Source organism: Euprymna scolopes, chromosome 15 (genome assembly GCF_053919585.1).
Source record: "Euprymna scolopes isolate OS-2025 chromosome 15, ASM5391958v1, whole genome shotgun sequence".
In the NCBI taxonomy this organism is placed as follows: domain Eukaryota; kingdom Metazoa; phylum Mollusca; class Cephalopoda; order Sepiida; family Sepiolidae; genus Euprymna; species Euprymna scolopes.
Window position 1 is genome coordinate 7,660,229 of NC_136496.1, and position 13,315 is coordinate 7,673,543.

Here is a 13,315-nt window from a genome sequence, read left to right on the forward strand (position 1 = left end):
GCAGCCAGACCTTATGGGCACCCTTCAGATTATGCAGCCAGACTTTGTCGGCACCCTGTAGATTATGTAGCCAGACTTTGTGGACACCCTTACTTACATATATATATATATATATATATATATATATATATATATATATATATATATATATATAGAGAGAGAGAGAGAGAGAGAGAGAGAGAGAGAGAGAAAGATAGATAGATAGATAGATAGACGTATATATATTTAGTATACATATTTATTTGTATACACATTTAACTAAGAACCTATGTGTCAGCAACGACTTTATTTAATACCAGCATATCAATGGTCTGAAGATGTTAGACTTTGAATAAAGTTGTAGTCGTAATACGTATGCTCATATGTAGCCAAAATGCTCGTATTCATAAATAATTTATACTAAAATATAGCGATACTTATCTTGTAAACATTTTTATTTAATTCGACTAACCTAATGGGACCCTGCAATCTCCCTATTCCTTCCATCTCTTTTAGTCTTTGTCTATGTATATGTATAATGTGTTGTTCGAATTCTTTGACCAGCGACAATCTTCACTAACTCTACTGATGATTGCGAAAGTATGAAACAATAGTGTAGGTATAAAAAAGTATATATAATAGACAACGCTTGACTCATATTGCTATTGTTTAACTTTGGTTTCATTCGCAAATTCTGAAAGTGTTTTGAAATTCTTCCTAATCTAAAGAACAATTCATTTTCACACACACACACACACACACACACACACACACACACATATATATATATATATGTGTGTGTGTGTGTGTGTGTGTGTGTGTGTGTGTGTTGTACGGTGTGTATGCTTTTAAATATCGATCTTCTAAATGAGACCAGATACATGCCTTCTCGTTAGCCTGCTCTCCTAATTTTACCAGCAAACCTTTCTTAACGAGTAAACAGCGAAGATGGAGATGCCTCTCAACGACCTTCGAGTGCTGCACTCTAAACAACGCTTTCGACGTGATCAATCATGGCGCATACACGAAGTGCAGCCAGGAATTCGATGTAGCTATCGGCTGCACTCACGTACGGCTGCCTGCAGTGTCTAATATTTTTTTAAACGCGTCGAACATCTAAGCCGTAATGGCTTCATAGGTTACTGGAGATGGATTGGTAATTGCCGAATTAGAAAATCAAAGTTCGATCCTTGTTCGCAGTCAAGAGTTTCTTAAATTTGTGGCGGCTGAAACTTGAATCGATGGTTTACTCTTGGCTTAATGGATACCATCTATTGCAGTGTTGCTATTAGCGCGTGAATACTGTTGAAAAGGATATAAAATCGAAACTGTCAAACTAATAACGTTTAAATATAACATGTTCAATTAATTGTATACAATGATTTCGGCTTTCAATATAGTTATCATTTCTTTCTTGCTTGAGATGGGTTTCTATCAAATGGAAACGGAATAATTTTTTTTTCTAGGGCGACAATTTTATCGTTTCACCCTTGAATCTGAATGGAGGATGCGAGACATTCCGACCGAGAAATCTCATTTTTATGATTTTAAGCATCTATTAAAGTTTAAATTTTTAGATCCCTCTTGCACTTAGTCCCTCGGGTTTATCTTCCTGGTCGTTTTTAAATTCTTTTTTTATGAGTCTGATTCCTCCTATTATTACTGTAATAGCGTAGAAGTACCTAAGATCCCAGTTGGTTTTTATGTCGTACATAAGACGTTAGCATTTCGTTATATTTTCCCCATCAGCCCTTTTAAGCCAGCATCATTCAGGAACTTCCTCTTATCCCGTATCACTATTTCAGGTTAAATACGGTCAGTACAAAAGTCTTCTAGACCTTTTCTCTCAACTTCCCCGGAGCTATGCTCATGTGCCGTTCTATCTCCTGTGAGATCATCCGATCACTCCGTTGTATCAGTTAAGATAAAAATGAAATATAATAACTCTACAGATGTACCTCTCCACCGTACTGTATACCGATACTCTATGGCTGACTGGGATAGCTTCCGTACATTCATATTTGATCTACCTCTCCATTCCATGTTTAAAAAGGATGTGTCCTCTAAAGTATCATACCTGACTGAATGGTTACTTGGGGGTATAGACCAATTTATACCATCCAAAAAATTCCAACAAAAACCTAACAGCCAGCCATGGTTCTCCCCTGAATGTGCTTCTGCCATCGCACATAGAAATCAGTTTTTCCATAGCTACCAACGTAATAGATGCACTGAGACTAAAGCTGCTTTCAGGGCCACCAGTAACCACTGTAAAAGAGTAATAAAAAATACAAGAGAGCTATATGCTCAATCCGTTAAATCCAAAGCAGCTGAGCAGCGGCTTGGTTCCCACCAGTTCTGGCAAATAACAAATAGGATCCTGAACAGAAGCGTGCGTTCTATCCCAACCATTATCAATGGTCCAGAGGCCATCTTGTCAGCATCCAACAAGGCCAAACTATTTGCCCAGAACTTTACAGCAAATTCTACCCTATGCGACGAAGGCCATCAACTCTCCGTATTTCCTCCTAAAACACACAACACGCTAGGTAACATACAAATATCTTTGCGTGAGGTCGGCAAGCTAATCAAGAACCTTGATTCCAGTAAAGCAAATGGCCCTGACGGTATTCCAATTATAGTATTAAAAAAGCTACAACCAGAACTTGCTGCCATACTTACAAAACTGTTAAAGCGTTACCTTAAGGAGAAGTGCTTTCCAACACCCTGCAAAACCTCATCAGTATGCCCTGTATTTAAGAATTCGGGTGATAAGTCATCTCCCTCTCAATACAGACCAATAAGTCTCCTTAGTGTCATGAGTAAGTTGCTGGAATCCATATTAAATAGAGAAGTAGTCAACCACCTCAGCAGAAACAGCCTTCTTAGTGACACACAATATGGTTTCCGTTATGCTAGATCTACAGCTGACGTTCTAACAGTTGTATCACATAGAATTAGCGAATCTCTCGACAAAGGCTTAATTTCTAGGGCGATTGCTCTTGACATATCAAAGGCCTTCGATAAGGTTTGGCATAAAGGACTACTTTACAAGATTTCCAGCTACGGTGTAACCGGAAATGTTTTCTTTATCATGAAATCATTTCTCTCTGATAGGCTCATAAGAGTAGTGGTTGATGGGCAGAAAGCAGAGGCCCACAGTATTAATGCTGGAGTCCCTCAGGGGCCGATCATGAGCCCAACTCTCTTCTTGATCTACACTAATGATCTCCCAAAACACATACTAAAATCATTCGTTGATATCCATGCTGATGACACGATTATCTATGGCAACACATCAAAGGCCGTAAATGGCAACGTTCTCTCTGATTCTCTGTCCTCAGATCTTGAGCGCGTGGTTCAGTGGGGGAAGACGTGGCTGGTTACCTTTAATGCATCTAATACCAAGCTCCTATCATTACATAATAAACGCTCTGATCCCCATCTGGGATCGATTGAAATGAATTGCTCTCGTCTAGGGGAGGCCCCATGTTTTGATAAGCTTCTGGATTTGACCTTTACTCCTGATCTGAAATGGAACACATACATCAAGTCTGTGGCCAAGGTCGCTGGGAAAATGGTGGGATCCTTCTACCGCTACATAAGATCTCACTAATGATGCAATTCTCTATCTGTATAAAGCCAAGTACGCCCAAAGATGGAGTATTGCTGCCACATCTGGGCAGGAGCTGCTAAAAACAGCCTATCCTGCCTTGACAGAGTACAAAATAGACTTCGTGGCTTGGTGGGGGATACCCTTTTCTCTTCACTGCAACCTCTCTCCCACAGAAGAGACGTTGCGATCCTGTCTCATCGTTATTTCCATGGCAAGTGTTCGCCTGAGCGCCATTCTCTGGTCCCCCTCCCGCCAATCGTTCACGAAAAACAGCCGACTAGCTGAAACCACTGTCAATAATTTTCCCCACTCTTTATCCGCGCCTAAATCAAAACGTAGATTCCATGAACAAAGCTTCTTTCTTAGAACTGCACGGCTGTGGAACTCTCTGCCGCTTGCCTGCCCCCCCCCCCCCCGAATTCAACTTGGATGTCTTCATGTCCAACAAAAACAAATTCCTGATGAACCGCCCCTTTAAGTAATGACACCTATCAAATCCCCAATACTAACTATTACTACGATACTATCCCACTGATTAGTGTTCACACAATTACCCTAATCCCCGAGTTGCTCCTGGGCCTTGATAAGTGATGACCCCATGTAAAAAATTATATCTCTCATTTCTATTAACATAATTGTAGAAATTGCTTAGCCATAGTGGATAGGGTATGTCTTTTTTCCAACTGTTTTTTTTCTGGTACATGTTTCTAAAAGATTTGATCCGTATCAATTAAAAAAAAAACACTTCTATAATTACAATCATAATATATGTATTCATAATGGTGGACCTTTCATTGTATTTTCATGTAAAAATATAAAATCGCAGAACTTAAAGAATTTCTGTAAGTATGGACATACTAAGTCGGAAATTGAATAACAAGGCAGTTTCACATTCAATTTTCTGCATAGGAAACATACGGTTAAGGAAACAAAAATGAAAAAAAAAAAACAAAGGCGAAAGGATCGGGAAAAGAAGTTATTAGAATATACAATTTTTCAATATTTAACGACTTTTATGTTGAAGGGGTGGGGTTTTGCTACGAGTCTCATATGTCGATGATAATAATGTTGAGGAACATACAAGTGCAGTAAGTTTGATTGCAAATGGCAAATTTGAAACACATCCCGAACTCATTCTGCTCCTTTCAATAATAAAATAAAATATTTGTACACCCGTGAAGGATATTTATACATTTATTTGTCTGGCACGCCACTTGACTCCATCGTCGCTGTTTCGTATAGTGGTTGCCGTACCAATCAGAATCCTTTTAATGCCGAAGGATGCCACAAAGTGACGTTCGCTGAGAGTTTTCATAAAAGGTTTTATTGGAGACAATTGACTCAAAAGAGAGAGACTAGTAATCCCTAATCTAATTCCTTACTCTTTGAATTCCTATTCCAACCGAAACGACTGACACCACATTGTACTTATTCAACAGTTGTCCCAACGTTGTTTGTGTAATCTTCTCCTGCGTTGTCTTCTTTTCTTGCCATGTCTTCATCTCTCACATTTATGGCGGTCGAAGGGATGTGCACGGGTTCACAAGTATGAACAAAATAAATAAAATAAAACAAAACACAAACTATATGGCACATTCTAAAAATATCAGTTGCATTCTATAAATATCAGTTGCATTCTGAATGTGTGTTATTAATTACAAGGTCAACATTTACGTCTATTGTCGATATCGTGTTCGGTAGATTAATTTATTTTCTCATCTCGATCTCCTAAGGATCTCTTCATCCTGTTCAAGCCTCAACTACATTCAACTGAGCCAAACTTGCAACTCTGCTTAACTCAACTGTCCAAACACAAGACCGTCCCCAACCATCATAAACGATCGCAAAATTTACGGCCCCACCTAAAACTGTCCGTAAAACAAGCATAAATATATATCTGGTCCTTTAGGTTTGACTTAGAAGAGAGAGAGAGAGCGAGAGAGAGAGAAAAAGAGAGAGAACAACAGAAAGAGAGAGAGAGAGAGACAGAGAGACTAACATCCCTTTAGCTAATTATTTACTTCTTTTAAATTTCCGAACTAAAAAGATTGACGCACAGAGACATTGAGACAATGTTCTTAGAGTATTTGTACATTTTTGGCTGTGTCTCATTCGCATTGCTTCCAATGAGAGAAAGGTTAGAAAATCTTTGTCTCTCTTACCTCGAAAATGTGACTTCATTCGTCAACATTAGATTTTTTGTCCCTCGTTTGAGTTGTTCTCTGGAAATGATTCTGTTTGCTGATTAAGAGTATCATGCCATGCATTGAATGTGACTCTAGGGAAACTGATAAGTCTTCGAGGCCATGGATGGAAGAAGAAACAGCAGCAGCAAATAAATTGACCTTTTAAAAGCAGTTTTAAGTAATCTTTCACACATTGTTGTTGCCCATTCTATCCACCTTACTTCAGGTTCGCTGTACATTTTATGCTCCAATTTCTGTAGCTCTATCTCCAGCTCCACCTCACTCTTGCAGCTCCTCCAGCTCCCACTCAATCCTACAGCACCAGCTCCGGCTCCAACCTCACTACTAAATCTCCCTCTCAATCACCAGCTCTCTATATACGGCATAATCACGTTGACACACAGGTTCCCGTTAGATCACCGAAGTTAAGCAACGTTGAGCCTGGTCACTATTAAAATAGGTGACCAATTTGGGAAGTCCAGGTGCTGTATTTAGGAGGACACCTCCCTGCAAAAAGTTGCAAAAACCTAACGTCGTCATCTCCTCTAAGGGGGATATACATGGGACTGGGGACCGCTTGTAAATTTCATACACCCCTGAAACTTCCTCCTTCGGAGGAAGCGTGTTAAATCCTGAATAGGGTTAGTGCTGACTGCACACACACCAACTCTCTACTTCTGCTACAGCATCTTCCACGCTAGCTAAGTTAATAGCCCATGATGTAGGGCCCATAACATTTAATAAACTGTAATCGTAAACACATCTTATACTGTATAATATAGGGTCACTTTCAGGGGCAATGTGTCTAGTTTGAGTAAATAGATATTTTTTTAAAAGAGCAAAAAAAAATCGACTTCTTTCATAATAGTGCTTCAACATCGAATGTACGCTTGCGTCATATTCAGTCTAGTAAAAAGGATTCAATTTCCATAAAAAAAAACACAAAAAATACTAAATAAGCAGAGCGTAGAGATTAGTAGTATGAGAGGCTCTAATTGTTAAAAAAAAATGTACACCTTAAAATTTCGACGATGAAAGGAAAATAATCCACTGTCGATCTTCATTAGAGTTGCTTCCCCTTTGTCAAGAAAGTTTTGTTTCACAAACACGAAACCATAGCGATAAAATTGAAACTAACTCAAAGAATACGAAAATATCTATGGAACAACAAGCAACATGTCTGAGGACGGTCGAAGGCCAATCCGACCGAAACGTTACACAAATAACACTCAAGATCCGATCAATAGTCAGTAATATAAAATTAACTTGTCTCTACAATCCAGCAATTAAAGTGTTCATTTTTTACTCGGTCATTTGCAATATAGACGTACGTACACTTTAACTAATATCTTAATGTATTTGTCTATAAACGAGAAGGGGTTTTTGATGACTATAAAACATACACATAATTATTCATGTAAAATTTTATATTGTTTGGTGCTTTTTTTTTAATTAAGCTTATTTTCAGGACAAAAGTATACAGAACTTAAAAAATAATGATGTACGTACACAACATAGAACGAAAATGCCATATTCCAAAAATCACATGAATTGATTAAGTAGTGTTATTCTAACAAAAAAGCAGTAATAGATGCTTTGTTTCGCCATGTTTTGTTACATAGGGAAATACAACTCAATTCGAACTATCGATATCATAATCAACCTAATAATGTCTACAATTTCCTAAGATCGCGAAAAGTTGTAAAAAATGATGTTCTATTAAAAAATAATTGATGAATTAATGTGATTTTTGGAACATTTTTTTTTTACACAGTGATCATCACTTATCAAGGACCGGAAGCAACTCAGAGATAAGGGTTATTGCAAGTACATTACGTTAGTGTGGAGATTTGATGAAGTGTTTACTTAAGGGGGTGGTTCATTAGGAATTTTTTAACGTTGGACTTGAACACATCCAAGTTGTAGTCAGGAGGGAAGCAGGCAGACGGAACAGAGTTCCACAGGCGTGCAGTTCTAAGAAAGAAGCTTTGTTCATGGAATCCACGTTTTGATTTAGGCACAGATACAGAGTGGGGGAAATTTTTCACAGTGGATTCGGCTAGACGGGTGTTTTTCGTGAAAGATTGGCGAGAGGGGATCAGAGATTGGAGTTCAGACGAGCACCTGCCATGGAAATAACGATAAAACAAGGATAGGCTCGCAACGTCTCTTCTGTCGGAGAGAGGTTACAGGGTAGAGAAAAGGGCATCCCCCACTAAGCCACGAAGTTTATTTTGTACTCTGTCAAGGCAGGATAGGCTGTTTTTAACAGCTCCTGCCCAGATATGGCAGCAGAATTCCATCCTTGGACGTACTTGGCTTTTATATAGATATAGAATTGCACATGATAGTTGTGTTCCATAGCGGGTACATAAATTATAAATAGTCATATACAATTTAGTTTTTTTTTTAACATGCTTAATTCAAAATAAGCATTAAATGTTTGAATGTCAAAGGAAGGATAAATTATAACGTTTAGCATAAAAAATATTATTAATCAAACACAATTTTTTTTCTCAGTGAAATTTTTAAGAAATCAAACGAACCATTTTTTTAGTTTGATATCGTACATCAGATATACAAACATGTGCACATTTCATTAAAATTTCCATTTGCGTTCACTTCAGTCTATAAACTAATGAAGAATATGAATTTCTTTTGTAAACAACGAATCAGTTAATTATAATACCTCATCTTTATTGTAGTCTCTTGGTCTTACTAAATTGTAGGACAATACTCGGTGTTATTTGGTTGAATATACAGCTTACTGCTATTATTAAAAGCAAGATCACTTGGGAAAAAGAGCACCATGTATAATCTAGCATCTAGACATATCGAGAGTATATTATTTGGTTATGCTTCGTTGGTGGTTTTTGTTTTACGGCATATCAACCCTTTTCAGGCTATTTAATTTCGAATCAAGTTATTTTGAAGAAAAAAAATTTTTTAATAGATTATATATTTTTTTTCAAGTCGGTTTCTATTTAACCAATAGTTGGGACCCTAACAGGTACTACCACTCCGGGTCAGAGTGGACCTGAGAGCAATGTTAATTAAAGGGTGGCTCCACACTCCCCAAAGCCCGAAAGCTGGAGCCTCACCATAGGATATAGTTTAAGGTCATATCCAGGACCTATTTCGTTATGATCTCCATATAAAATACGATTGTTCCATGTAATGTTTTCTTTGAAAACGGCACTAATCCTATGCGGGTCTAACCTGCTTCCTCCAAAGGAGGAAGTTCAATGGGAGTATGGAATTCACAAGTGGTCCCCTGTCACATGTATATCCCCGTTAATTGAGATGACGATGTTAGGTCTTTGGCAAATTTTTGCATGTAAGTGTCGACGTCCTTCTACACACAGCGTCTGGAATATCCAAATTGGAATTGGAATATCCAAATTGGAATTGGAATATCCAAATTGGTCACCCATTTAGAACTGATCAGGCTGAAAATTACTTAACTTCGGTGATTTAACAAGAACCGGTGTGCCAATGTGATTATGTCATGCAAAGAATCGAATAATTTCACGAAAACGTCTCCTTTACCTGCCAAACGTTGTGTTAATAAATTCAGCACTGTCTTTTGACTCTCCCCTATTACCAGTTCACTAAGCTATAGTATAGTCCTGGGTAGGACGTAAAACTACATCCGGCAACGAAGCCCTGGTACGGGAGCCCTAGGGTTTTGGGGAGAATGTCACTACCTCTTAGTCGTTGCAGTGCTAGATCACTCTATTTAGGGTCACAAAAATCCAAGCGTGGTCAACGATGCTCTTGGCGGATGAGGAAGGAATCCCAACGGCTTGTGCAGCGGATGAACCAGCACCGCAATGCCGACGCGGTCAACAAAGGTGATGTACAACTCGACTCGGTTCTGCCTCAGACATCGGATGCGGCTGATTGCATGTGTGTAGACTGTCCTGGCCTGTCCTTGCCTCTGTACTTTTGCTTTCAGCGGAGAGGGTGCTAGCAGTACTGGGCAAGCTCCTTATTGCTACTTTGGCTAGGCTGGGAGATGAGGTGAAAGTCCTGTGGCGATGGAGTGAGGGCTTACCGGCAGGTTTGAGGGCGCCACTACCCGGATTTTCTACCATCAGGTGTCACATTTGCGGCCGGGGTTTAAGAGCTCCGATCGGACTCACATCGCACCTCCGACACGAGCACTAACCGACCACCGCGTCACGGACTGCCCGGGAGAGAGAGAGAGAGAGAGAGAGAGAGAGAGAGAGAGAGACAGAGAGAGAGAGAGAGAGAAGCTATAATATAACTTTCGTGTAGTATTTGGCCTGAGTGGGAGAAGGTGTATTATTCCACGAATAAGCCAGTGTGTGACCATATTTGGGCTTAAAATACAATGTTATTTTATAAAATTTGGTATGTGGTTAAATGTGAGAGTAAAGTACTTTTATTTCAGGGTGTTCTATTAAACCCATGTTTGTAGAGAGAGTGAGGGGGATAGACAGACAGCAGGGAAAAAAGCTAAGTAACAAATAGAGAAAAGAGGGATTTCGAGCAGAAAATCACAAATCGATCTTATCGATTTTGTAAATTTACTATTTTTAATTCAAATATTTCAATTCGATATGGTCACATCTAATCTATCTCTCCTTATGTCTGCATTTTTCTCTCTCTCCTCTCTCTTTCTCTTTGTTTCTCCCTTTCTGTCTCTCTCTTTCTGTCTCTCTCTTTCTGTCTCTCTCTCTCTCTCTATATATATATCTTTGTGTGTGTGTGTGTGTATGCATGCGTGTGCACGCATATATGTGTGTAAGTGGGTATATATCGAGCAGAAATGGAGGCAATCTTGAATTTCATAATGATACCTTTTTTTAATGAAATTGTTTTTAAACTTAGTGTTTCTTTTTCAAATATATTAACCCAACATGTCACATATCACTTCTTTCTCTGTCTTTTTATATATTTTTTGTGATCAAAAGCGGAGAACCGCTTGAAATAAAAAATATAATAAATATATAAAAAACAACATCGTTTTATGCTTTATAAAACCTTCATAACCTTTGAAATTACTATTTTAAAAGCATGCGTGGATATCTTAACATTTTTTTTTTTTACACGGTGGTCACCACTTATCAAGGCCCGGAAGCCAGTCAGGGATAAGGGTTATTGCAAGTACTTTTTCATAACTTTTTTCAATCATTGCTATATATTGGTTTCAATATAATATAATAATAAATACGAAATCTGAATTAATCAAAATACATATTTAAGCGTATTTCACGGCCGGGCAATGGCGGGCGGCCTGCTAGTACACACACACACACACACACACACACACACACACACTTTTTAGAGGCGTGAAACTTTAAATTTGAATAAAGCAGAGAAATATTGTTATATTATTCAATATGTGACATATTCCAAAGAGTGGTTTGAAACATTTCTAATTTAAATACAATTTCAGGCTTACGGCGTTCTGCTGTAGATTATGGCGTGGTCTAGAAGTCAAATTATCGAAAACACTACGCATTAAATATGGCTTTATTTCGGAAATAACGCGTCGTATGCTGTCCTTTTAATACTTTATTGTGATGTTTTCATCACCGTACACATACGACTTGACGTCTCCCGAAAGAACCTGATACAATAAAGGTTAAATTTCACAAGAAGGTGGTCAATTAATGAAAAATTACCAAACCAAGAGGAACATAAAATAAGCGATAGTTGCTAAATCTGCAATTAAAGAAAATAAAGTTGTAAATTTAAATTTTACTGCTTCTAAATATATATATATATATATATATATATATATATATATAATTTAAAGGAGATTAGAATAATAGTCTAAAGAGCTAAGTGTATTTTAATGTAATAGTGAAATTACTAGTTTAATTAAAATACAGGAAATGCTCGTTGTAATTTAGATATATAATAAGCTCGATAGTTAAATGTCCTAGAGCTAAGTCAATATTAAGTAATGTGATTCATAATTTAAAAATTTAAAAAAAAAATTTTTAATTTAAAAATTAAATTTTAATTAAATTAAAAATCAGTTTCATAAGAAGGAACAACAACAAAGTCAATTATCTGTACGATCGTTTCGGAAATCCGTGCTTTTTATTTGTGGTATACATGAAGTCACGTAGAACAATTATACATAGTTTTTTTGGTAAGCACGGTCTCCTCATCAGCAAATTTAGGAGGATTTCTATTGAATTGAAAAGACACCAAAAATAAACCTAGCATTAAAAGTAAGGCAGATGAATCTTTTAGTTTTTCTTTTTTTGAAATCAGGAACTGTATTTAAAGTAGTCATTTAGATGTTTGCTATAGCTTTTTATTTTATTGAATTAGATAATTGACTTTGTTGTTGTTCCTTCTTATGAAACTGATTTTTAATTTAATTAAAATTTAATTTTTAAATTTTTAAAAAATTTTTTAAATTTTTAAATTATGAATCACATTACTTAATATATATATATATATATATATATATATATATATATATATAATATATATATTTATATAATATTATATATGCATGATATATTTTTATATATGTATGTGTGTTTGCGTGCCTGTGTTTTCCCGAGGTGATACTGTTGCAAATATTTCATTTGTCCATACTTCCTTCGATTCAGAATCGAAGACAATTCAGTCGACCTCGGCCTCACTCATGCGTAACCCCAACATTCCTTTCTTTTAGTCGTCAACCCGAGAAAAAAGAGATATTTTGCAGAATGGAAACAATAAATCAAAGGGTCGGGCATGTGCGTGGGAGTGGGTGTGTGTGGAGGGTTGATTTGTCACGTGACAACATGTGCATATTTTGCCTTTATTCTCCGAGGAAAACGCGGTAGAACGAATGAAGATTCCGCTGCAGCTATGCAGGGCACGAATTGCACGCGCAGAATGCATGTAGAAACCCCTTGCACCATAACCTTCCCCACGTCGCCACCTCCTCCGTGATACACAACCCACACACCCTATTACATATCGATCGATTGAACTGGGTATTTCTGCTTTTGAAATTTGTTTCAACTCGTTTCGATCTATCTTTCTATCTTGTCTGGGGGATCATTATGAGATCAATTTTTTTAGATGATTTTTTTTGTTTAAAATTTAAGATTAAGTTTCATTGTCTAGTCTTTTTGATAAGTCTTAGGTAAGTCGTTTATATGAATATTTAATGGCGTTTTACAATAACTATTTTAGTTAAGGTTTGTATAAAAAATAGTTCCTCTTATTTTCCGTCTGAATGGATCAGAGAGTATTGCGTCAGAAGCAAAAATGTCAAGCAGATATGTCCTCCCTGCATAAAAAAAAATTGAACCGATAAAAATTCGCCTCTGTTAAACATTTACGAATCCAATGCAGTTGATGGTAGCTATTAGGGAGATGGGTACGTTGATTTTAGAGTGACAACGCAAACATGAATGATAAAGCACGCTCTGGACTTTTATAACCAAGGCATCAAAAGAGGCTTCGTAGTGACTATGTAGAAAAAAAAAAGAATTTTAGAGCATAAAAACCATTCGTTTTAATGGTGCCACTCCCATTGTCTTAGGTCTTC

General features: G+C 37.2%; 1 protein-coding gene and 1 pseudogene across 1 annotated transcript in view; both read left to right on the forward strand.

Annotated features, from left to right (window-relative positions):
* The window catches only part of LOC145293717 (uncharacterized), a 558,329-nt gene that overhangs the window by 8,409 nt on the left and 536,605 nt on the right, over positions 1-13,315 (forward strand). The window lies entirely within an intron of this gene.
* On the forward strand, positions 6,157-6,275 carry LOC145294294 (5S ribosomal RNA; annotated as a pseudogene).